This window comes from Carettochelys insculpta, chromosome 29 (genome assembly GCF_033958435.1).
Source record: "Carettochelys insculpta isolate YL-2023 chromosome 29, ASM3395843v1, whole genome shotgun sequence".
NCBI lineage: Eukaryota > Metazoa > Chordata > Testudines > Carettochelyidae > Carettochelys > Carettochelys insculpta.
The window spans coordinates 8,546,830-8,573,587 of NC_134165.1; the positions used below are offsets into that span (position 1 = coordinate 8,546,830).

General features: G+C 47.6%; 1 protein-coding gene across 2 annotated transcripts in view; it reads right to left on the reverse strand.

Annotated features, from left to right (window-relative positions):
* Nucleotides 1–22,132: 22,132 nt before the first annotated feature.
* The window catches only part of SLC48A1 (solute carrier family 48 member 1), a 66,930-nt gene continuing 62,304 nt past the window's right edge, over nt 22,133–26,758 (reverse strand). The window contains exon 5 of one of the 2 annotated variants that reach the window (XR_012642808.1): nt 22,133–22,870. The gene's annotated coding sequence lies outside the window, so the exon portion shown is untranslated. The remainder of the gene's footprint in view (nt 22,871–26,758) is intronic. The other variant, XR_012642809.1, reaches the window with a different exon arrangement.

The following is a 26,758-nucleotide window of genomic DNA, read 5'->3' on the forward strand; positions in this document are numbered from 1 at the left end:
GGGGATTAGGGCCCCAGCCAAGCCCCCTGTAGCAGTCCCCTGGCTCCCCTGGGCACCTCCCCTGGGCTGGACCCAGGAGGCCCTTGTACCGCAGGTCATGGCCCTGGCACGGTGGCCTCGACAGCCCCTTGCCTGAGCGACGCTGCCACCTGTGAAGGGCCCTGCCTGGTAACCGGGCACTGGGTGAGAGGGATGTGGTCAGGTACAGAGGGCTCAGTGTGAGGGCAGGGGTATGCTGGGCACAGCTGGGCACCCTGGGTTCCCCCCTGCACAGACCTGCGTGTTCAGGGGCTCCAGGAGAGGGGGCATGTGGGGTGCCCTGCAGCTTGTTTGTGTCCTTGGGGTGCACTGTAGTGTGAGGCATCGAGGGGCGTGGCAGGGGGCCCTGCATGTGCAGCCACCGGGGGATGCCCTTTGCCGCATGCTTACCTGGAGCAACCTCATATAGGTCTGGGGATGCCCAGCTGGATGTGGCCCAGCTGCTCAGCCCTGAGGCCAGGGCTATCACCATGGACCCCTCGGGGGAGGAGTCGTCTGAGGGTTCCTGGTGCTGGCCAATGGGCTCGATCTCCTTCCCAGCCTCTTTGGAGGAGCTGCTGTCCTCCTCCCCTGGGGCGGTGGAGGGTCTGTGGCTGCCATGTCCACAAGGTGGCAGAGTGGTGAGGTGTCATCGCCTGCCAGGATGTTCCGCAGCTCCCTATAATAGAGACACCTGGCTGTGCCCCCGCCGGAGCGGCGGCTGCTGTCCATGGCCTGTGCATATTCTGGTGGAGTTCCTTGATTTTGTACCAGACCTGGTCTGCGGTCCGGGCAGTATGGCCATGGGCAGCCAGGGGCTGTGGCCAGTTGGGTGCAGACAGCAGCATCTTGCTGGTGTCCGAACATGTCCCTAAGGACATCTTCCTCACACCAGAGGGTGAGGAGGTCCTGCAGCTCTGGCTCTGTGCAGGCAGGGTTCTCTTCTTACGGCACTGCTTCCACTCCGGGCTCCCTCACTCCCCAGGGCAACCCTAGGAGGGCACGGGGGGGCTGGCTGCTGGCCATCCGGCTGTTGGCCATCAGGTCTGGGGTTGCTGTAGGCTGGGTGCTGCAGTCCAGCACGTGCTGCCAGCAGCACAGCCCCTGCTTCGTGCTGCAGTGTTTCTACGTCTTTGCATCTTTAACTGCTGCTGGAAGCAGGCACCATAGGCTACGTCTACACGTGCACGCTACATCAAAATAGCTTATTTCGATGTAGCGACATTGAAATAAGCTATTTCGATGAATAGCGTCTACATGTCCTCCAGGGCTGGCAACGTCGACATTCAGCGTCGACGTTGGGCAGCACCACATCAAAATAGGCCCTGCGAGGGAACGTCTACACGCCAAAGTAGCACACATCGAAATAAGGGTGCCAGGCACAGCTGCAGACGGGGTCACAGGGCGGACTCAACAGCCAGCAGCTCCCTTAAAGGGCCCCTCCCAGACACACTTGCACTAAACAGCACAAGATCCACAGAGCCAACAACTAGTTGCAGACCCTGTGCATGCAGCATGGATCCCCAGCTGCCACAGCAGCAGCCAGAAGCCCTGGGCTAAGGGCTGCTGCACACAGTGACCATAGAGAGAGCGTCTCTCAACCCCTCAGCTGATGGCCGCCATGGAGGACCCCGCTATTTCGATGTTGCGGGACGCGGATTGTCTACACGTTCCCTACTTCGACGTTGAACGTCGAAGTAGGGCGCTATTCCCATCCCCTCATGGGGTTAGCGACTTCGACATCTCACCGCCTAACGTCGAAGTTAACTTCGAAATAGCGCCAAACACGTGTAGCTGTGACGGGCGCTATTTCGAAGTTGGCGCAGCTACTTCGAAGTAGCGTGCACTTGTAGACGCAGCTATAGAGCCCTCAGGCACTTGCTAGATTGTCTCCCAGCTCCGGAGGGGAGCCGCCATGTGAGTGGTCTGTGAGTGTCCACATGTGCTTTCTTCTGGAAGAAGGTGTTATTCCTCTTGCAAGACTGGCATTAGGGATCCAGAAGAAGTGGCGTTTTTCTTCCCAGTTCCTTCCACAAGAGCACCTTACACGTGTGGACACTCCCCAGGCCTGGAAGAAGCCTGTGTTCTTTCAGAAGATCTGACACATGTAGACGCATCCTCAATGTGTACAATTAAAATACATTGTATTCCCTTTCTATAATTACCACTGCAAGGTCTTCCCTTTTGGAAGGTTAACGATATAATTAACCTGCTTCAAACTGCTTCCAAGTTACAGAAAACAGCCAGCTTTCTACTCCTGGGATCAGTTTCTCCCAGCCCACACCAGGCCCATGTCATGGCCTTTTGTAAAGCAGCTACCATAACTGCTTGCCGTCTGAGTCCATCTACAGCAATGACCCTAACTTAGATCCCCTTCCCAGCCCAAAAGCTGGAGTTGGGAGTAGGCCTGCAGATGCAGGAGTGCAGAGGAGAAACAGACAGCGGTACGGGGGAGAGGCTGGGGCCACAGCTGAGGGTGGGGATAGGCATGGGGCCGGGGCAAAGCCTCCTTCCTCACCTGTCTGTGGGGGCAGGCCCTTGCCCCAATCACAGCTCCCTGGATGTTCCTCTGGGGCACATCCCACAGCATGGGGACCTCTGACACTGATCTATAGGGAATGTATTGAGCACACCCCAAACTACCACCCAGTGCCAGAAGATTTTGACTATGTCCAGGACGAATGACCCAGGTACAGTTCACGCAATAGAACTATTAAAGCAGAGATCCCCATGCTGTGGAGCATGGCCCACTCAGGGGGCATGGAGGAAAATGGCGGAGAATGCACCTTGAGCCCAGGCAGGAAGTGCCACCCAGCTCTGCTTCTGGCCTCAGCTCCACCTCATCCCCCTTACCTCTGTCTGTGTCCTCCCCTCCCAGAGCCACAGCCCCACTCCAGGCCTTGGGGCCAGAGGAGCACGGACAGGAGTAAAGGGGACACAAGGTAAAAAGTCTAGGGACCACAGTCTTAAGGAGATGTGTCTCTGTTAGGCAGGTAGGATATACCTGCTCCAGGTTTGTAGGAACCTTCCAGTCCTTTATAACACTTCATTGCTGGGACCAGACTGCATTGCATCCTCACTCACTGTACAATGCCAGAAAAACCATGTGACACCTTGAAAATGGATCTGACTCCTTAAAACACTTTAAAGTTCTTTCCACTCCCAGCAGATGGTTCTCCCATAGATTATGGAAACAAATGAAGACCTCTAAGTCTGTGAGGGTGTTTTTAATTCTGAGAACTTGACGTTCAAGCATTTGCTGTCCTCCAAAATACCCCAGGGACATTTGTGAGAAAAAACAAACAAACAAACAAAAAAAGTCTGTGAAATTGAGCAAGTCCAGAGCAGATCCCACGGGCAGCTTTTCTTTGGTGCTCAGGTACCACTTTAACCTGCTAGTATCCAGATACCAGCTCAAAACTGTTGGATCTGACACTGGTGTTTGCTGTGTGGCTGTGGTGTTTTGGGGTACCACTCAGACTGGTGAATTCTTGTGTCAGCTCTTGCCTTGTAACATGGATGCCTTACAGTGCCTTACTACTGTCACTCTCTTCCTAGGATGCCCATCGCCAGCAACAAGAATTAACTGGACATCTCTACGCCAGAAAAGAGATGTCTGGGGTGTGGGGTGATACTGAAGTCTATAAAATCAGGACTAGTGTCAAGAAAATAAATAAAGAAAAGGTATTTACTACCTGCCATAATACCAAAACTAGGAGTCACCAAATGAAATTCATAGGCAGCAGATTGAAAACAAGCAGAAGGAATAGTAACAGAGAGGAAGCCGTGCTAGTCTATGCACTATTAAAACAAAAAGCAGTCAAGCAGCTCTTTAAAGACCAGCAAAATAGTTTATTGGGTGAGCTTTCGTGGGACAGACCCACTTCTTCAGCCCATAGCCAGACCAGAACAGACTCAATATTTAAGACACAGAGAACCAATCTGAGTCACTATAGGGGCTCGTCTGCATACTTGGCTCAATCTAATTTTGACCTTCCCCCCCGCACCCCTCCACTTTCTGATTTGCTCACCTTGATTATCTTCTTCTGATTTGTCCTCCTTGCTTACTGTTTTTGGTTCTCTGTGTCTTAAATATTGAGTCTGTTCTGGTCTGGCTATGGGCTGAAGTAGTGGGTCTGTCCCACGAAAGCTCACCTAATAAACCATTTTGCTAGCCTTTAAAGTGCTACTTGACTGCTTTTTGTTTTAAGCAGAAGGAAGTATTTGTTTTCAAACAGCGCTCAGTCAACCTGTGGAACTCCCTGCCGGAAGACATTGGGAAGGCTAGGACCTTAACAGGGTTCAAAAAATAAAACTGGATAAACTCATGTAGGTAGATTCACTGCTGGCTATTTGCCAGAATTAGGGTTACCATAGGTGACCTGCCAAACAAGAGGACACGCCAGCGAGGGAGTGTATCTGTATCAGTACCTGCCAACTCATGTTGTATTATATAACACATTAATGCAATGTTAGTTGGTAAATGCTGATACAGATACACTCCCTCTCTGGGGGTGTCATCTTGTCTGAAAGTTCAGATACAGTAACCGTAGCTAGGATGGGCAGGAATGGTGTCCCTAGCCTCTGTTTGTCAGGGCTGGGAATGGGTGACAGGGGATGGATCACTTAATGATTGCCTCTTCTATTCACTCCCTCTGGGGCACTTGGCACTAGGCACTGTCAGAAGATAGGACACGGGGCTAGACAGACCTTTGGTCTGACCCAGTGTGGCTGTTCTCAAGCTCTTATAGGCATCTCTGGTTCAGTGCTTTGGACCCTGGAGCCGGACAGAAATTGCACAGACCTTCAGATATCTCCACCAGCCTCAAAGAGCAATTGATAAGGTGAATTCAGCAGCCCCAAATGTCACCAGAAATGTGCTTTGAAATGTTTAACTCTGGCTGGGTGGTTGGGGTGACAGTAGTACTCTGTTTCCAGTACACTGGGTGGGCATTCCTAGTGGTTACAGTAGAAGTCACTACTCAGGAATTGAAGCCAAGGGTCAGAGCTGGAGTCAAAAGTCAGGGATCAGAAACAGAGTCAGATACCAGAAGACAGCACCAAGAGTCAGAAGCAAAGCCATGAGCAGGACTGGGTTACCTGAAGTGAGGAAAGTCAGGGCAAGGCTCCATCCAAGGCAGGAGAAAGAAAGAAACAAAGGAAGTATATGAAGACACAGAACACATCATAGCCATGGGCAAGCACTTTGAATAGCCACTAAACTGCTGCTACTGCTGCTCCTTTTGGGATAACCCACAACTAAAATGTCCCCCTTAAGAGGGGGATCCATTAAAATAGCATGGTTCCCAAATGACAACTAAAGAAAGAACAGGAGCGGATGTGGAGGTCAAAGGGCTAAAATAAGGGAGCTGGAAGGGGATACCGAGCAGAGAGCCCCAGCCAATGCCCGCTGCTCCTCAAAGATGTTGAGGGAGCCAGTGGACGCTACCCAGAGGGACTCTGTCCAGATTCGTGAGTACATGGTGGAATGGAAGTAGGCCCCACAGTCGCGGTCCCCTGTCCACCCCGCAGCCAGCCTTCTCTCCCTGATCTCATAGATGGCCACCTTTGCTGTGGCCAGGAGGAGGCTGATGAGGAGGTCCCGTGACTTTGTAAGGCCACGGATGGGGTGTGCCAGGATCAGAAGATGAGGGGAGAAGTGCAGCCAGAACCTCAGCAGGAGGTTCTGGAGGAGCCGGAAGAGGGGCTGCAACCTGGTGCACTCAAGGTAGACGTGTGCCAGGGTCTCCCTTGCACCACAGAAGAAGCAGGTGTCCAGGACAGGGGTGAACTGCGCCAAGTACATGCTCCTGCTCACCGCCCCATGGAGAATGCTCCAGCTGATGTCCCCGGCAGGCTGTGGAGCCAAGGTGGAGTACAGGCTGGCCCAGCAGGGCTCCCTACCCTGTGGTGATGACAGGAGGTCTCACCACTTGTGGTCTGGGCAGAACAGTGGAGCAAAACCATGTACAGATGATGTCTCGGCGTGGTCCTAAAGGGGCCTGGCTGCAAGGCGTACAGTTGGCTCCAGTGCTGAGGTTGGGAGCGCTCACAGGGTCAAGGGCCCACAGAGATACACCCTCTTATATATGGTGATACACAGCTTATAGAAGAGGCAGGGACCTTGAGTCCAGTCCCCTGTCCTCTTGGCAGGACCAAGCATCCTCCCTTTGTTTTAATTAATCTATTTGCCCCACATCTGTAAACAGTCCCCTCAAGGACTGAGCTCACAAGGCTCAGTTTAGCAGGCCACTGCTCAAGTCACTGAACTGCTACTGCTGGGTGTAAGAGCTGCTCTGCTGACTCTTCCAACAAGCTGTGGTGCAGCCAATCAGGCAGCCTATTGCACATCAACTGTGCTCGTTAGGCAGCCCAGAGGTTGCAGGACTTGCTTTCAGATTGGCTTTGCTGCAACCCTTGACACTTAGGCCCACACTTTTTCCTGTGCACATCTGGCAGGGCTAACTGAATATATGTTCTGTTAACACCACAGGAGTTCAAAGCTGAAAACAATTATGAGCCAAATCAGCTGGGAGGAAGTATTTAATCAGAAAAATGTGGATGATAACTAGGAACTGTTTAAGAGCACTTCAGTAGATGCCCCCCCAAAAGCCACAATTAAGGAAGAAGGCAATATTGGTTAAGAGTCTGACCTGACTTCGTGGGAAAGTGAAGGCATCTACACAAAATCATATATCATATAAGGGACACAAGGAGAAATTTGTGGCCAGCACAGTAAAGGACAATAGGAAGGAGCCTTTTAAGTTTATTGGGAAGAAAAAGAACCCTAACTCTGGTATTCAGTAATTATTAAAGGGAAATGATAAAATTATCAGTAATAAAGCAGAGAAAGCAAAAGCGGGGAAGGATAGCTCAGTGGCCCGAGCATTCGCCTGCTAAACCCAGGGTTGTGAGCTCAGCCCTTGAGGGAGCCCGTTAAGGACCTGTGTAAATAGATTAAAAGAAAAAAAGGGATGATGCTTGTCCTGGCCAAGAGGGTAGAGGGCTGGACTTGAGGACCTCCTGAGGTCCCTTCCAGCTCTATGAGATGTGTATCTCCATATGTACCTGCCAGAACAACAGCTCAGGGGGAGGGATAGTTCAGTGGTTTGAGTGTTAAACTGCTAAACTTGGGGTTGGGAGTTCAAGCCTTGAAAAGGCTATTTAGGGGTTGGGGCAAATAGATGTCAGGGATAGTGCTTGGCCCTGCCAAGAGGGCAGGGGATTAGACTAAATGACCTCCAGAGATCCATTCCAGCTCTAGGAGATATGTATCTCCAATTGATCTACTTCTTCTTTATTTGGGAAAAGAACCCAGATGTAGTAATATCATATTATGACAACATTCTTTTCATTCCTTTCTCTCAGGAGGATGTTATGCAGCAGCTAATAAAGTTAGCCATTTTAAAATAAGTAGGTCTGGATAACATATATAAGAGTTTTAAAAGAGCTGGCTGAGGAGCTAACTTGACTATTAATGTTGATTCTCAATAAGTCTTCAAATTTGGAATTTCCAGCAGAGTGAAAAAAGTTAATACAGGGTCATTATTCAAAAAATATAAATACAGTAAAAGCTCGTTGAGCCTGATGATCTAGCCAGCTTTCTATCCACTGTACAGTCCTTTTATCCAATGCATACTTATTTAACTTGCTGGCAAGGATACTGTGGGACACTATTCCAAAAAGTTTGCTAAACTTTAACAGGGATGGTTTTAGCTTTCCTTCTACATCATGGATATTATGTTAAATGGTGGAGAGCCAAGAACTGATCCCTGTGGGACCCCACTGGTAATAGATCCCGTTGATGATTCCTTGTTTACAGTTGCAAGCTGAGACCTGTCAGTTAGCCAGCTGTTCATCCTGCTAATGTGTGCTGTATAGGTTAAACCTCTCTCATCCAGCACCCTCGGGACCTGACCAGTGCCAGATGAGAGAATTGCTGGACAAGGGAAGGTGAATATTGTCTAACACATTGCCAACACTTCCACTGCTTACTGGGCTCTTAGAAGACATTTAGGGGCAAATTACAGGTAAATAACAGCACAGAACACTGAGAGCCAAGGCTGGAGGCTGTAAACAAACTTTATGAGACCTCAGAAAACTTGACCAAACCCGTGGTAAGTGGTCATCCGCCAAACTAAAATCATGCCGGCTTACAGAGTTCACCGGACGAGAGAGTTCTGGATTAGAGAGGTTCAACCTGTAATAAGTTTATGTTGTTCAGGTTCTTTAATCAACATGTCATGCAATACTAAAGCACATGCCTCATGGAAGTCTATTACATTGGCAATATCGCCTACACAGCCAAATTCATCACAGCTCATCAAAAAAGGTGTTGAAGATAACATAGTTATCCATTTGCCATAACAAATGCTTTGGTTGACATTAATTATGTTCACCTCCTTTAATTCTTTTATTAGTCAAGTGTCAGTCCCTCCATTATCTTGCGTGGGATCCATGTCAGGTTGACAGGCATCCTATAGCAAAAGCCCTTTTATCCAGCAATTCACCAACCAGCACACTCAATAAACTGGCATTTCTGATCCGCAGAGAAAGTCCATTTTATACCAGGTGGCACTGGTGTGAGCACTGCTAGAATCCTGCATCCTCCACCCACAACTGAAAAAGGATGTTGATGAATTGGAGAGAGATCAGAGAAGAAGCACACAAATGGTTAAGAATTAGGAAATATGCCTTACAGCAAGAGACTCAAGGAGTTCAAGCCATTGGTTTAATCGAAGGTTAAAGAGTGACATGGTTATTGTTTGAGAACAAATAATTGCTAATGGGCTATTCAACCTACCTAAAGAAAGGAAAGCCACAATTCAGTGGCCAAAAATTACAGCTAAATAAATACAGGTAGAAATAACCTGTATGCTTTCAACAGTGAGGGTAATTAGCCATTGGAACTCTCTCAAGGGTTGTGGTAGAGTCTCCATCACAGTTGATTTTATAATCAATACAGGCTGTTTTACTAAGAGAGCTTCTCTGGGAGTTACACCTATCTACCAGAACAGGAAGGGACCTTCAGAGATCATTGAGTCCAGTCCGCTGCCCTCCCAGCAGAGCCTATCACCATCCATGGCACTTTTCTGTTTTTAAATCTATTTGCCCAGATCCCTAAACAGCCTCCTCAAGAGCTGAACTCCCAACCCAAGGTTTAGCAGGCCAGTGCTCAAACTAGTGAGTTATCTGGTCTTGCAAACTATGAGTTTTGTGATATCTCTGATGAAACTGACACCCAATGCAGCAATACTGCTAGAGATATCAAGATCAGCTCAGCCCTGGGAAAGCTTAGTCAAAAGGTCTTGGCAAACGGTCTTGCACCTGGGTGTAGTTTAATTATCAGAGCTGGAAGGGACCACAAGAGGTCATCGAGTCCAGCCCCCTGCTTCAAGCAGTATCAACCCCAACCAAGTCCTCTCAGCCATGTCAAGCCAAGACTTAAAACCTCTAGGGATGGAGATTCCACTACCTCGCTAGGCAACGCATTCCAGTGCTTCACCACCCTCCTGGTGAGGTAGTTTTCCCTAATATCCAATCTACTTCACTCCTTCTGTAACTTCAGACCATTACCCCTTGTTCTGCTGTTTGTCACCACTAAGAACAATTTCTCTGCATCCCTTTTAGAGTAGCCCTTCAGGAAGTTGAAGGCTGCTATTAAATCACCCCTCAGTCTTCTCTTCTGTAAACTAAATAAGCCCAAATCTCTCAGCCTCTCTTCATAGGTCATATGTTCCAGCCCCTTAATCATTCTTGTTGCCCTCCGCTGAACCTGCTCCAGCACTTCCACATCCTTTCTATACTGGGGGGGCCCAAAACTGGACACACTACTCCAGATATGGCCTCAGCAATGCCGAATAGAGGGGAACAACAACCTCTCTAGATCTGCTCAAAATGCTCCTCCTAATGCACCCCAATATGCCATTGGCCTTCTTGTCCACAAGGGCACACTGTTTGCTCATATCCAGCCTTTCATCTGCTATAATCCCTAGGTCCCTTTCCACTGCACTGCTGCTTAGCCAGGCAGTCCCCAGCCTATGATAATGCTTGGGATGCTTCCGTCCCAAGTGCAGGACTCTACACTTCTCCTTGTTGAACCGCATCAGATTTCTTTTGGCTCAATCCTCCAATTTATCCAGGTCACTCTGGATCCTATCTGTACCTTTCAATGTATCTACCTCTCCCCCAAGCTTGGTGTCATCCGCAAACGTGTTGAGGGTGCAATCCAGTCCCTCATTCAGGTAATTAAAAAAGATGTTGAACAACACCAGCCCCAGAACCGAGCCTTGGGGCACTCCACTTGAAACTGACCACCATCCAGCTATTGAGCCATTGACCACTACCCATTGGGCTTCACCATCAGGCCAGCTTTCTATCAATCTTATAGTCTATGTATCCAATCCACAGTTCCCTAATTTATGGGCAAGAATGTTGTGGGAGACTGTATCGAAAGCTTTGCTGACCTCAAGGTATATCACATCCACTGATTCTCCCATGTCCACACAGCCTGTTACCTCATCATCAAAGCTGATCAGATTGGTCAGGCACAACTTGCCCTTGGTGAATCCATGTTGACTACTTTTGATCACTTTCCCCTCTTCCAAGTGCTCCAAAATGGATTCCTTGAGGATCCCTTCCATTATTTTCCCAGGAACTGAGGTTAGGCTGACTGGTCTATAATTCCCTGGATTGTCCTTCTTTCCTTTTTTCAAGATGGGCATTACATTTTCCTTTTTCCAGTCATCCGGGATCTCTCCCGATCTCCAAGAGTCTTAGAAGATAAGGGCCAAAGGCTCGGTAATGACATCTGCCAATTCCCTCAGTACCCTTGGGTGCATTAAATCCAGACCCATGGATTTGTGTACACCTAGTTTTTCGAAGTAGCCCTTAGTTCGTTTCTTTCCCACAGAAGCCTGCCCTCCACCTTCCCACACTGCATTGTTTAGCAGCTTAGTGTGGGAGCTGTCCTTGCCCACGAAGACTGAGGCAAAAAAATCATTGAGTACTTCAGCTTTTCTTACATCATCTGTCACTAGGTTACCTCTGTGATCCAGTAATGGTCCCACACTTTCCCTGATAACCCTCTTATTGTTAACATGCCTGTAGAAACCCTTCTTGTTACCCTTCACATCCCCTGCCAGCTGCAGTACCAGTTGTGCCTTTGCCATCCTGATTACTGCCCAGCATTTTCCAGCCATATATTTATACTGCTCTCTAGTATCTGTCCAAGTTTCCACTTGTTATTCACATCCTTTTTGAGTTTAAGCTGACTCAGGATTTCCCTTTTAAGCCAAGCTGATTGCCTACCATGTTTGGGTTTCTTACTATGTAGAGGGCTTGTTTGTCCCTGAGCCTTCAATAAGACCTTTTTAAAATGCTGCCAGTTTTCGTGAACTCCTTTCCCCTTCATCTCCACTTCCCAAGGAATTCTGCCCATCAGTACCCTCAGGGAGTCAAAGTCTGCTCTTTTGAAATCAAGGGTCTGTATATTACTGATCATCTTTCTTCCTTTTGTAAGGATCATGAAATCCACTATCTCGTGATCACTGCAGCCCAGGTTGCCACCCACTTCTATTTCTCTTACTAGTTCTTTCCTGTTTGTGAGCAGCAGGTCAAGTTGTGCATGGCCCCTGGTCGGTTCCATCAGCACTTGTACCAGGAAGTTATGTCCAACATTCTCCCAAAAGTTCCTGGATTGTCTGTGTGCTGCTGTATTGGTTTCCCAAGAAATGTCTGGATAATTAAACTCTCCCCTGAGAACCAGGACATGTGGTTTGGAAGCTTCTCTTAGCTGTCTGAAGAAATCCTCATCTACCTCATCTCCCTGATCTGGCAGTCAATAACAGATACCAACTAAAACATCACCTTTATTGCTTCTGCCTCTAAGCTTAACCCAAACACGCTCAATTGGCTTTTCTCCCCCCTTATACTGGAGCTCTGAGCAATCAAAATGCTCCCTCCCATAGAGTGCAACCCCTCCTTTTCTCCCGTCTGTCCTTCCTAAACAGTTTATACCCTTCCATTACCGTGCTCCAGTTATGCGAATCATCCCACCAAGTCTGCATTATTCCAATTACTTCATACTACTTAGACCGTGCCAGGGCCTCTAGTTCCTCCTGTTTGTTTCCCAGGCTTCTTGCATTTGTGTACAAATACCTTAGAGAAATGGCTGATTGGTCCACTTTCTCCTCTTCACCTAGGAATCCTACTTTGTTGTACCCTACTCCTTCCCCACTTGCCTCAGGGCTTGTGTCACCGTCCCCTGACGAACCTAGTTTAAAGCCCTCCTCAATAGATTTTTAAACCTGCCTGCAAAGATGCTTTTTCCTCTCTTCCTTAGGTGGATCCCATCTCTTCCCAGCAACCCTTGTTCCTGAAGCAGAATCCCATGGTCAAAGAAACCAAATCCTTCTCTGCTACACCACCTATGCAACCATGCATGTACCTCAGCGATTCGACGATCCCTACCCAGACCCCTTCCTTCCACAGTGAGGATGGATGAGAACACCACTGGTGCTCCATATTCCTTGATCTGTCTTCTTAGGGTTATGTAATCCACAGTGATCTCGTCAAGATCCCTCTTGGCTGTATCATTAGTTCCTACAATCTGTTCAAGGTAGGAAAAGCCTCTTACCAGTCATGAGGAACAAAAATGAAGAAGTCAGACACAGTACTCATAGCCCATTACCAAGAGGAAATGAGTTGTGGGGGAGGAACTGTCTTTTTGTAGACTTGCTATAAAGACATGTGAGCATGTCACCTGAGGCTGGAATCCATCCTGACTTTTGTCCTTTTCCACAGAGGTGTGGAGAATCAAACAAAGCTTTCCTGCCTTCGGGAAATTCTGTATAGGACAAGGGATGACCTCCCCACTCCAGAAGGATACTTGAAAACATCTGGAAACAAAAGGACTGTCACACCAGCAGTGGAGAGCTGTGTCTACACGTGCACGCTACTTCGAAGTAGCGGCAGTAACTTCGAAATAGCGCCCGTCGCGGCTACACGCGTCGGGTGCTATTTCGAAGTTAACTTCGACGTTAGGCGGCGAGACGTTGAAGTCACTAACCTCATGAGGGGATCGGAATAGCGCCCTACTTCAACGTTCAACGTCGAAGTAGGGACCGTGTAAACGATCCGCGTCCCGCAACGTCGAAATTGCCGGGTCCCCCATGGCGGCCATCAGCTGGGGGGTTGAGAGATGCTCTCTCTCCAGTCCCTGCGGGGCTTTATGGTCACCGTGGGCAGCAGCCCTTAGCCCAGGGCTTCTGGCTGCTGCTGCGGCAGCTGGGGATCCATGCTGCAGGCACAGGGTCTGCAACCAGCTGTCGGCTCTGTGTATCTTGTGTTGTTTAGTGCAACTGTGTCTGGGAGGGGCCCTTTAAGGGAGCGGCTTGCCGTTGAGTCCGCCCTGTGACCCTGTCTGCAGCTGTGCCTGGCACCCTTATTTCGATGTGTGCTACTTTGGCGTGTAGACGTACCCTCGCAGCGCCTATTTCGATGTGGTGCCGCGCAACGTCGAAGTTGAACATCGACGTTGCCAGCCCTGGAGGACGTGTAGACGTTATTCATCGAAATAAGCTATTTTGATGTTGGCTTCACGTGTAGACGTAGCCAAGGACAACAGCTGAGAAGGACTTTGCTTTAAATAAGAATGAGGTGAGAAATTATGATTTATAAGTAGTTATCTTTGTGGATTAAGTTTAGCTTGTGTGGTTTTGTTTAGTAACCTCCTTCATTTGGTCCACCCTCTCTTATGACCAATTAAATCCTACCTTTTGTATGTAATACAATCACTTTTGTTTATTAATACATCCAACGTAAATAATAATTATTGGTAGGGTGGAGGCAGCTGTGCACCTCTCACTTTCATTGATAAAGTGGGTGAATATTTTATGAGTAAAAAGGATTTATCTGGAGTTTATGACCCATTGCATATTCACATTCAACACATTAACAGGTGGTTTGAACAGGGACGGCAATTTACCTGACCCATTATAAGGACTCCTTTACATACTTTGACTTTTTATCTAACTGTCTTAATCTCCCCACCCCACATCTCATCCCCTGCCACCCCTCTGCTCTTCTGATTTGTCAGCCTTGATAACAATTTTTGAATCTCTGTGCTTTATATATTCAGTCTGTTCTGGTAAGGCTATTATCTGAAGAAGTGGGTCTGTTCTACAAAAGCTCATCACCTAATTAATTATTTTGTTAGTTTTTGAAGTGCTACTGGACTGCTTTTTTGTTTTGATAGAATACAGACTAACTTGGCTATCTCTCTGTCACAATTTAACAGGTATCTGTGCAGCTCAGCACTTGGGCTGCTCTAACAATTGCTGTGAACCTCTGCAGCTGGGCTTCTTCCCATTTTTTAGCCACTTCCCTGGCAGTGAACTCTTCTTGAAGAGCTTCATCTTGTATAAAAGAATCTCTTTGAAGTTGGGAATAAAGAGCTTATTGCTGCAAGGAACCCCCAAATTCTGCTTCAACAGCTGGAGCATGACACATAATCTGGTCCATAAGTTTATCCAGTTTATTATATTCTTTGACCAGATTGCCATTACGTTCTCCTGTTAAACTGTTTTTTCACCTGGGTTTCCCATGCATTGGCAGCTGAAGATTTAGTATAAGAGGTTCTGGCTCATTGGAGCTCTCCGCTAGCCAGCACGGTGCAGAGACAGCCCTGCCAAACAGTCTCTGCAAAGCACACAAATAACTACACAGGGCTTCCCCTTCCTGCTCCTCCATGGTTGGCATATCTTCCAGAACTTCAGCATGGCCAAACCTCCCTCACCACAGCCGTGCAGGTGTTTGTAGGGATCACAGTCCATAGTGGGAAGCTGCAGGTATTGTGCTGCTAGGCTTTCCTGTCAGATCCTGGGTTCACAGATTCTGCTCTCATCTGCATGAGCAGGACATTTCTTCGCTGACCTAAGTGCTTTTGACATCTGCAAATTGCTGCCCTTATTTGTAAAATCTCTTTATAGAATAAAGGGATTTATTGGGACACTGCAAATATCAGTTCCAGCCTGCACAGGCAGGACTTAACCTCCTCCTGGCCATGTCATCTGAATTCAGACAACAGAGCAGCAAAACAAGGCAGCAATTTAACAGTAACTAAAGATACAGAACAAGACATTGGTGAAAGTGCTGTTTACTCTGATCATTACAGTCAAAGGGCCAGGGCTAGTCGACATGCAAACTTTTAGGAAAAGACCAAAGTCAACTTTAATTGGTAACTTCAGTGACAGGACAGGACAGGACTCTGCATGTTGCAATTCTTATTTCAGGATAATTGAGTCTTACCTGGCTATAATTCTAGTTGTTTTACACATTCCCTAACACAGAATGGCTCCATTGAGCCCTGTTACACTGGGTGACACAGGGCAGATTTTTTTAGATGCATTGCAAATCTGGATTTAAGAATTCGCTTTCACCTACCTCAGAAAAGAATCAAGCGTGAAGGCTTCCAGTTGCAGGGCCTCTGACTCAGCCTTTCTTTGAGCAAACAACTGAAGTCCATGTAGTGGACCATCAGAAGATATTTTCCAGAGAAATCAGAGTCTGGCCAATATTTTCCTCCCACATTGGCTGGCTGTTGGCTATTACACTGGAGGTGGCTGGATTTCAGGTCTGTCACGTGCATAGAGTGTGCAAAGTGTCTGGGGATCCTTGGAGGTGGAAGGTGCGCCCTCTAATCCAGCCTGTCTCTGTCCTGAAAGGGCCCATGGGAAAGCCAGTGACTTGGCTGTGAATTGCACCTCAGCTATGGGCAGAGCAGACAGAACAAACAGGGGCTGCAGCACGGATGCTTTACCTCCCCCACCTCCTTTTCCTAGCTAGTCAGCGCCTGACGAGCGTCTTGGCATGTGCTCCACTTTGCTGAAATTTGGGCTCAGACCAAAGGAAATTGTCTGGGAACTGCTAAAGCCCTGATGCGGAGCTCACCCTGTGGGCTCGCTGGCTGAAGGGAGCTAGGGCTTCAGAAAGACTCTCAAGGGGCAGCTGGGAGCATTTGCTTGAGTGCGGAGGAAGGGATGCCAAAAGGACGAGAGGCCAACCCTATTCCAGAGCTAAGCAGCCTTTGAGGTTGGACCTGTGGTTCCCAGGAACATATGGTAATTCAGGCTGGTGTTTATAAAGAAGCCTAATGGTGTCAGGGCACCTAAAGCCCTTGGCTGCTTTGAAAAGTCCAGACTTGTCTCTGCCCACAAATCTCTTGGCCTTTTTCAAATCTACAATAAGCCATTTCTTCAGGAGGCTGTTGCCCAACACCGCACTTGGGAAGGAAGAATCCCAAGCACTCTTACGGGCTGGGGACTGACTGGTTAAGTAGCAGTGCAGCAGAAAAGGATGTGGGGATTACAGGATGAGAGACTGGATATGAGTCAACATTGTGCCCCTGTAGCCAAGAAGGTGAATGGTGTATTGGGGAGCATTAGGAGAAGCATGTCCAGCAGGTGCAGGTGATTGGAGCAGGCACCTGGCCTAGTGGTGGGAGCAGACTTAGGGGGCAAAACTGCATCTCGGTCAAGGGACAAGCTAATGGTCACCCTTAGGAGTGTCAAAGTCAGACTCAGGACGCACAGATTTGTCAGACCACTCTGCTTATTAGCCAAGCTGCTTTGCTAATGCTCCCAGAAAATGTGAGTCCCATACAGGGCTCAAACCCCTTGATTTATACGGATGAAAGAAAGCAAAATTAACAAGATTACAAAAGGGGCAGGACTCACATGATTCCAGTGAGACTAGTCAGTATCTTTATTTCCATATCAAGCCTCAGCAATCTCCTGTCCATATCTCCCTGGTTATCTCAATTACTTTCTGTCTGACACATAATGTTCCTTTTTTCTGTCATCCCAGACACACCTCCCAGGCTCCACTCTGATCCATCCTGCATACCTACAAACAACATTAACATAATCTTCTCTTTCCTGTTCTTGAACTTATACTATTATTACAGTATAATTCATCTCTCTCTTACAATATAATTCTTTCTACTTTCACAGGAGCTAGAATGGAACCAAAGGGCAGAGCCAGAGTTGTGGATCTGGAGCCAATGGCCTGATGAGAGCCAGGAGCTTGGAGGAAGGTGGGGAGGAGGGCTGGAATGGAACAAGGGCTGGTGCAGGACACAGGCCTGGTGCAGTGGTGGATGTGGAATACATTGATAGTCACTGTCTTGCTGTTGCTCCAAGGCTTAAAAAGCGAGCTCTTGGCTCTGCTGTCCAGCCATTGAGAAGTATCACTTCATGGGGGGATGACTGAGCTCAGCCAAGCACATTGGGTTGTTTGGTGACCATGCCTGCAGCCAGCTCAGTTCCTCATAGAGGTGCTGGGAAGCGGGAGATGGGAACTTGCAGAAGCTGACTAGATTTTGTAGGTGGATGCAGGACATAGAACTACTCACAAAACAGTGTGACTGGACTGAATGCCCTGCTCCTCATCCTGCAGGGCCACCTCTAGCTACTGAGGATGCAGCCAGCGAGACAACTTGACACTAGGTGCCAGAGGTCAGAGTGCTGGGGTTCATGGATACCAAGGCCAATAGGGATCACTGTGATCATCTAGGTTGACCTCTTGCAGAACAAAGGCCAGAAACCTGCCTCCTGTTGCAGTGGTTAACTTCTCTCCCTGTTAAAAATTTACACTTTGGTCTGCCAGGGAAAGGTCTAACCAAAACCCATGACAGGAAGCTGAAGCTAGAAAAAGCAGGCTGGAACTGAAGATCCCATTACAGGCTCAACCTCACCAGCCCAGAACTCTCGCAACCTGCAAGGCCCAGGCCAGGGATTTTGCTGGAACAGAGATGGTCAATGCTGCTCCTCCCACACCACCTCAGCTCCTGCTCCTGGGCTCCCCTCTCTGCTGCCGCTGTGGCTTCCCAAACCCCTCCCTACCTCACAGGCTCCCCAGATGTCAACTCCTGGCCCCACCCACCCCTCCCCAGGCTGCAGTTTCCTACCTGGCTCCAGCTGCAGCTTCCTGCCTGGCCCCTGGGACCACAGAATCGTAAGACTTGAAGGGACTTCAGGAGGTCATCTGGTCCAGCCCCCGGCCTAAAGCAGGATCAACACTAACCAAATCATCCCAGTCATAACTACGTCAAGCCAGGACTTAAAAAACCTTTAGGGATGGAGATTCTACCACCTCTCCAGGTAATACAATCCAGTGTTTCACCAACCTTCTGTGAAAAAGTTTTTCCTAATATCCACTTTGCTCCTCTCCTTCTGTAACTTCAGGCCATTGCTCCTTGTTCTGCCATCTGTCACCACACAGAACTGTCTCTCTCCATCATCTTGAGAGCCCCCTTTCAGCAAGCTGAAGACTACTATCAAATCACCGCTCAGTCTTCTCTTCTGCAAACTAAATAAGCCCAAACCTCCCAGCCTCTCCTCCTAGGTCATGTGCTCCAGCCCCCTAATCATTTCCATTGCCCTCTGCTGAGCCCTCTCCAATGTGTCCCCATCCTTTCAATTGTGGGAGGTCCAGAACTGGACACAATACTCCACATGTGGCAGTGTCAAGTAGAGGGGAATAAAAACCTCTCTGGATCTGCTGGAAATGCTTCTCCTAATGCTCCCCAATACACCATTCACCTTCTTGGCTACAAGGGCACACTGTTGACTCATATCCAGTCTCTCATCCTGTAATCCCCACATCCTTTTCTGCTGCACTGCTACTTAACCAGTCAGTCCCCAGCCTGTTAGAGTGCTTGGGATTCTTCCTTCCCAAGTGCAGGACTCTGCACTTGTCCTTGTTGAACCTCATCAAATCTCTTTTGGCCCCATCCTCCATTGTATCTACATGACCCTCTAGCTTAGTATCACCTGCAAATTTGCTGAGGGTGCAATCCATCCCCGCATGCTGGCCATTAATAAAGATGTTGAACAGTACTGCCCCAGTAGTGATCTTTGGGGCACTCTACTTGAAACCCACCACCAACCAGACATTGAGCCATTGACCCACTACCTCTTGGGCCCATCCATCAAGCCAGCATTCTATCCCTCTTACTATCCATGTATCCAATCTGTACTTCCTTAACTTATGGGAAAATATTGTGGGAGACTGTATCAAAACCTTCGCAGAGTCAAGGTATATTACATCCATTGACTTCCCCATGTCCACAGAGCCAGTTACCTCATCATAGAAGTTAATCAGATTGATCAGGCATGACTTGCCCTTGGTAAATCCATGTTGACTACTTTTGATCACTTTCCCCTCTTCCAAGTGCTCCAAAATGGATTTGTTCAGGATCCCCTCCATAATTTTTCCAGGGACTGAGATGAGGCTGATGGGTCTATAATTCCCTGGAGTGTCCTTCTTTCCTTTTTAAAGATGGGCACTATGTTTGCCTTTTTCCAATCATCCGGGACCCCTCAGATTCTCCACGAGTTTTCAAAGATAATAGACAAGGTGCTCTGCAATGATATCTGCCAATTCCCTCTAACCTTGGATGCATTGAATCCGGACCCATGGATTTGTGTGATCTAGCTTTTCTAAATAGCTCTTAACCCATTCTCTCCCCACCAAGAGCTGCCCACCTCCTTCCCATACTGCATTGCCTACTGCTGTAGTCGGGGAGCTGACCTTGTCTGTGAAGACTGAGGCAAAAAACAGCATTGAGTACTTCAGCCTTTCCCACATCATCTGTCCCCAAGTTACCTCCCTCATCCAGTAACGGCCCACACCCTCCCTTATAAACCTTGTATTGTTAACATGCCTGGAGGAACCCTTCTTGATGTCCTTTACATTCCTTGCTAGCTGCAATTCCAGTTGTGCTTCCATTTTCCAGATTACACCCCAGCATTCTTCAGGCATATATTTATACTGCTCCTTAGTCATCTGTCCAAGTTTCCATTTCTTATAAGCATCCTTTTTGATTTTAAACTCACCAAGGATTTCCATGGTAAGTCAAGCTGGTTGCCAACCATATTTGCTTTTCTTCCTGAGCATCAGGATGGTTTGTTCCTGTGCCTCAGTAAGACCTCTTTAAAATACTCCCAGTTCTCCTGAACTCCTTTCCCCTTCATCGTAGCTTCCCAAGGGATCCTGCTCAACAGTTCTCTGAGGGAGCCGAATTCTGCTCTTCTGAAATCAAGGGTTTGTAGTTTACTACTCACCTTTATTCCTTTTGTCAGAATCCTGAAATCTATCATTTCATGATTACTGCAGCCCAGGTTGCCACCCACTTGTATTTCTCTTACTAGTTCTTCCCTGTCTGTGAGCAGTAGGTCAAGCTGCGAATGGCCCCTGGTTGGTTCCTTCAGCACTTGTACCAGGAAGTTATCCCCAACATTCTCCAAAAAGTTTCTTATTGTCTTTAAGTTACTAGTCACGGATTCTTTCCTGTGTCCCTTTGCTTTGCTTTCCTTATCAATTTTCTACAATTCCATCTTCTGATTTATATTCACCATCATAAACATCTTATTTCCAGTTGTTATAATTTTTAACTATACATAACTGTCTTCACTTCCCTGCTAAAACAGGTCAGTTTTTTTAACCAATTTGCCCTCTTTTATTGTGGCTTTGTTGGGTATCCAGTGGAGTGTTCCTAAACAATTCTAATTACCATTCACATTTTTCTGATTAAATTCTCTGTCCCAGATGGTTTAGCTCAATTGTTTTCAGCTTATGAAACTGGCCCTTTTAAAACACTAAGCACATATATCACTGGTCTGGACTTTAGTTGAAAGATGTTTCAGTAGGTTTGGCATGCAATCTCCAGGGTATGGCATTTAAATTGAAGTCCCACCCGTGAAGATGCAGCTATTTTCCTTTACACATCATAGATACACGATCAAGAGATGGACCTTCCGTTACCTTGTGTGATTTTGTGTCTGTGAAACTCTGCTTGTGCTTTGTATAGTATGACATAGATCGGGGTGGGCAATAGGTTCTGATGGGGATCCATGCCAAGATTTTGGTAAGTGGTCAAGGGCTGCATTTCTCTATGGAGGGGGTGCAGTATTTGGGATGGAGGCTGGGTGTAGAAGGGAGTTCAGGGTAGGGGAATGGGGACAGGAGAGAGCGTGGGGTCTGTGAGGGAGTTTGGGTGAAGGAGAGGGGTTGTGACCTGGGGCAGGGTAGCAGGGTGCAGGATCCAAGAGGGGATATGGGTGCTGGAGAGGATCTGACCTGGGGAAGAGGTGCAGTAGGGGTGCAGGGTTGGGGAGCGAGTTGCAGTGCAGGAGGGGGTGGAGTGCCAGAGGCAGGCTCTGGCTAGGAGGTGCTTAACTAAGCAGCTCCCGGCCGGCACCACTCTCAGGCAAGCTTCCTGGCCTGCCAGCGGCCCCGGACTGTTCCAAGCAGCCGGCTGTGCCATGTGGGTCTCTGCGCTGTGCGGGAGGCTTTGCGCACTGCTCCACCCCTGCGAAATCTCTCAGCTCCTATTGTCTGGAAACTAATAGGAGAGAGTTTGTTAGGGGCAGTGTGCAAAGCCCTCCCACCACCCCTGCAGCACAGAGCACCACAGACACCTTGAGCAGTGCTACTCTGTGCCGCAGGGGCAGGCCACAGGCCAGATTGGTGGGACGGCTGTGACCTGCAGGCCATATCCTGCCCATCTCTGACATGTATTCAAAATCATTTTCTTGTAAATTGCCAGGGATTTGGAAGCTGGCCATGCTGCTTTTGACAGTCTTGTCTCCCCTGGCTCCTGCCTTGCCCATTTCATCCTTTGTAGATTGGTTTTAACAGGGCAGTCATGGGAATCAGTCACCAGCTTTCAGTAATATCAAATAAAATCATCTGCATACTCATCAATGAATAATCCCCATTTACTTCTTAGCTGCTGGGCAAGATTCCATCATTGGTTTATAAACAATGCAAAAGTTTTCATTCTTTGTGTCCTTGATTAATTTTTTTCCTCAGCATTTCAATTTTGTACCAAATACTCATATTTTCCCTTGGTTGCAATTAGTTTAGTACCCTCCTGATAGTCTAGCCAGCATATATGTCCCTGAGATGATTGGTCTCCACCTCAGTAAGAGGGAGCATCCAAATTATATAATCCCTCCCCTACTGTCATCATGAGTCACTGTGCATGACAGAACAAAAAGCAGTCAAGTAGCACTTTAAAGACTAGCAAAGTAGTTTATTAGGTGAGCTTTCGTGGGACAGACCCACTTCTTCAGACCATAGCCAGACCAGAACAGACTCAATATTTAAGACACAGAGAACCAAAAACAGTAAGCAAGGAGGACAAATCAGAAAAAGATAATCAAGGTGAGCAAATCAGAGAGTGGAGGGGTGGGGGGGAAGATCAAGAATTAGATTGAGTTAGGTATGCAGATGAGCCCACATAGTGACTCAGAAAGTTCACATCACGATTTAACCCATGTGTTAATGTTCCGAATTTGAATATAAATGTCAGTTCGTCCACTTCCCTTTCCACAAAGGAGCGATAATTTCTTTTCAGTAACACACATACCTTGAGGTCATTGACAGAATGCCCCATTCCATTAAAATGTTGACTAACTGGTTTGTGGATCTGGAGTGTTTTGATGTCTGTTTTGTGCCCGTTGACCCTTTATCTAAGGGAGTTAGAAGTCTGTCCAATATACAAAGCATCTGGGCATTGTTGGCACATGATGGCATATATGATGTTAGTAGAGGAGCATGAGAAAGTGCCCGTGATTCTGTGAGTAACCTGGTTAGGTCCAGTGATGGTATTTCCGGAGAAGATATGTGGACAAAGCTGGCAGCGGGCTTTGTTGCAGGGAAAGGTTCCAGGACTGGTATTCCTGGGGTATAGACTGTGGCTGTTAGTGAGGATCCTCATGAGGATGGGAGGTTGTCTGGAGGAGAGAACAGGCATGTCACCCAGGGCCTTCTGGAGTGTAGCATCCTGATTAAGAATAAGAATAGATTAAGATTAAGATTAAGAATAGGTTGTGCATGACAGAAGTGTTGTTTACTTTTACCTAATCCCAGATAAAAGCTACCTTCAACTGGAGCCGAGGTAGAATTCATATCAGTAACTCAAAGTTAAAAAGCTTACGGACTGTTGTAACTATCCCAAGAACAAGCTTTACAGCCAAGGAAATTCTGAATAAAGTTTAAAAAATAATGAATAGAAATGTAAAGTAGGGGTTCCCCGAAGACCGTAACTCTAACCTGTAGGGACACCAGGCATTGACCAGATTTATGGCTGATGCATAATAGTGCTTGCAGTCTAACTGAATTTTAACGACACATTTGGGGTTCAGAGCAGGGAAGCACAGAGGCAGTTCTCACAGCGCTAACAGCTGGTCTGCTCCTGGCCATGGACTCAGGCAAGAGCTCCCGTCCCACACTTCCTCTCTTCAGCCTTTGGCACTGTGGCGCACAAAGCCCTGCCGTCCCACCTTCAAGATGCAGCAGTAGATGGCCCAGTGTGATATGGACACCAATAATTCTTCTCCCCCAAAACTCAGCATGGATGGGTCCAAATGTCCTGACCACCAGGATCAACACCATCCCAGCTTCTCTTCAAATATCTACACTAGTCCACAGGGAGCAAGAGTGTTCTCAGTGCCCACAGCACATATTCTAGATCTCCTTAACTTACACTGCCACTGCAGACATATTGGAACGCCTGCAGGAAATCAATTCTTCAACAAACAGCAATATGCCGCTGAGCCCAGGCCAGACTGAAGTGGTGCTGGTTAGGAAAGGGAAATTCTTGGAAGAACTAGCCAAGACATTGTCTCCACCGTCTATTAAAAGCAACAGTCTCCACTAGTCAGAGAACATGTCAGATGCTCCAGAAAAGGACACGGTTACGGGGGGAGGCAGTAGGTCGTGTGCCGAATGGGGAATCTACAGCAGGGTATGCAGCAGAGCCGAGGGACAGTTGTGCTCCTGGTCACATTGGCTGATGCAAACCATCACTTAGCACCACCCTATAGGATCCCTGCCCCAGGGCTGGGACTTGGGGTTGGGATAGGCAAGATCCAGCAGCTGCAGATCCAGGGGAGGGACCAATCAGGGATCTTTCTAAGTTGCCAGGCCTGCTCTGCAAAAAATAGGTTCACTGCAGGGCTGATGACCCTGTGTAAGTGGGGAAGTGGAATACCAGGAGGTAACACAAGAAGACAAGAGCAACAAGGAAGGTGCCCTCAACCCTTTGTGATTGATACTGAGAAAGCAGGGCAAACGGCCTGTACATGAATGCAAGAAGCCTGTGAAACAAACTGGAAGAACTGGAAGTCCAGGCACTGTCAAGAACTATGACGTGATTGGAATCAGAGACTTGGTGGGTTGGAACAGGAGTCTGGCCTAGTGGTGGGAATAGATTCAGAGGGTGGCGTAACTCATGTGAACAGAGTACTGTCATGGATATGTATAAACTCTTTAGAAAAGACAGGCGGGGGATAAATTTCAGATTTCAGGATCCTGATAAAAGGAATAAAGGTGAGCAGTAAAATACAGATTCTTGATTTCAGAAGAGCAGGCTTAGATTTCCTCAAAGAACTGATGAGCAGGATCCCCCAGGAAGCTAATATGGAGAGGAAAGGAGTTTAGGAGAACTGGCAGTAAGAAAAGCAAATATGATAGGCAACCAGCTTATCTTACTGGGGAAACCCTTGGTGAGCTTAAACTCAAAAAGAATGTGTATAAGAAGCAGAAACTTGGATAGATGACTAAGGAGTATAAATATATTGCTTGAGAATGTAGGTGGGTAAATCAGGAAGGCAAAAGCACAATTGGAACTGCAACTAGCAGGGAATATAAAGGGTAAAAACAAAGGTTGCTACCGGCCTGTGAACAATAGGAGGGGGATCAGGAAGGGTGTGGGGCCGTTACTGGATAAGGGAGGTGACCTAGTGAAAGATGATGTGGGAAAAGCTGAAGTACTCAATTTTTTTCTTTTTTTGCTTCTGTCTTTACCAGGTCAGCTCCCAGGCTATTGCATTAGGCAATGCAATATGGGAAGAAGATGGGCAGCCCTCAGTGGGGAAAGATCGGGTTAAGAACTATTCAGAAAAGCTAAACATACGCAAATCTGTGGGTCTGGATTTAATGTATTCAAGGGCACTGAGAGAATTGGCAGATGTCATTCCAGAGCCTTTGGCCAATATTTTTGAAAACTTGTGGAGATGGGAAGAGGTCCTGGATGTTTGGAAAAAGGCTAATTTAGTGCCCACCTTTAAAAAAGGAAAGAAGGACAATCCAAGTGACTATAGACAGGTCAGCCTTATTTCAATCCCCAGAAAAATCTGGAGGGGATCCTCACGGAATACATTTTGAAGCACTTGGAAGAGGGGAAGTGATCAAGAGTAGTCAACATGGATTCACCAAGGGCAAGTCATGCCTGTGCAATCTGATTAGCTTCTGTGACGAGGTAACTGGTTCTGTGGACATGGGGAAGTCAGTGGATGTGGTATACCTTGACTTTAGCAAAGTTTTATTTGTGGTCTTTCAGAATATTCTTGCCCGCAAGTCGAGGAAGTATGGATTTAATAAATGGACTGTAAGGTGGATAGAAAGCTGGCTAGATAGCAAGGCCCAACAGGTAGTGAGCAATGGCTCTATGTACAGTTAGCAGTTAGTTAAGTGGAGTTTTCCAAAGATCAGTCCTCGGGCTGGTATTTTTCCAACATCTTTATTTATGACCTGGATGAGGGGATGGATTGCATCCTCAGCAAATTTGCAGATGGCAGTAAGCTAGGGGGACAGGTAGATATGTTGGAGGGTAGGGATAGGGTCCAGAGTGACCTAGATAAATTGGAGTATTGGGCCAAAAGAAATCAGATGGGGGTCAACAAAGACAAATGCACAGGCCTGCACTTGGGATGAAAGAATCCTAAGCATTGTTACAGGCTGGGGACTGACTGGCTAAGTAACAATACAGTAGAAAAGACCCTGGTGATTACAGTGGATTAGAGGCTGGATCTGAGTCAGTGTGCCCTTGTAGCCAAGAAGGTAATGGCATACTGGGGTACATTAGGAGAAGCATTTTCAGCAGATCTCGAGAAATTATAATTCCCCTCTACTCAGCACTGGTGAGGCTACATCTGGAATAGTGCATCTAGTTCTGGGCCCCCCAGCATAGAAAGGATGTGGATGTATTGGGATGGTCCAGTGGAGGCTAACAAAAATTTGGGAGCTGGAGTACATGTGCTATGAGGAGAGGCTGAGGGATCTGAGCTTATTTAGTTTGCAGAAGAGAAGAGTGAGAGGCGATTTGATAGCAGCCTTCAACTTCCTGAAGGGGGGCTCTAGAGAGGATGCATAGAGGCTGTTCTTAGGTGTGACTGATGGAAAAACAGGGAGAAATGGCCTCAGTTAAAGAGTGAGGGTGTAGGTTGGATATTAGGAAAAACTATTTCACCAGGAGAGTGGTGAAGCATTGGAATGTGTTGCCTGGAGAGGTGGCGGTACCTAGAGGTTTTTAAGTGCCAGCTTGACAAAGTTTTGGCTGAGATCATTTAGTTAGGGTTGGTCCTGCTTTGGGCAGGGGACTGGACTTGGTGACCTCCTGATGTTCCTTCTAGCCCTAGGATTCTCTGAAAAGGTGGTGGAGTTGCACTACAAGTAAGAGCAGTGTGGTTTCTCAGCGCTCCAGTAGAAAACTGGAAAAAAGCCTTTTGGGTGTCTTTGGGTTAAGACTAGAGGTGAGAGCAACAAGTGTGACTTTATAGTGGGTATCTGCTATAAACCACCAGACCAGGGGGTTCAGGTAAATGACCACTAACATAAGGTTCCAGATCACAGGCTGTGGTTCTCATGTGGGACTTAAATCACCCTGACG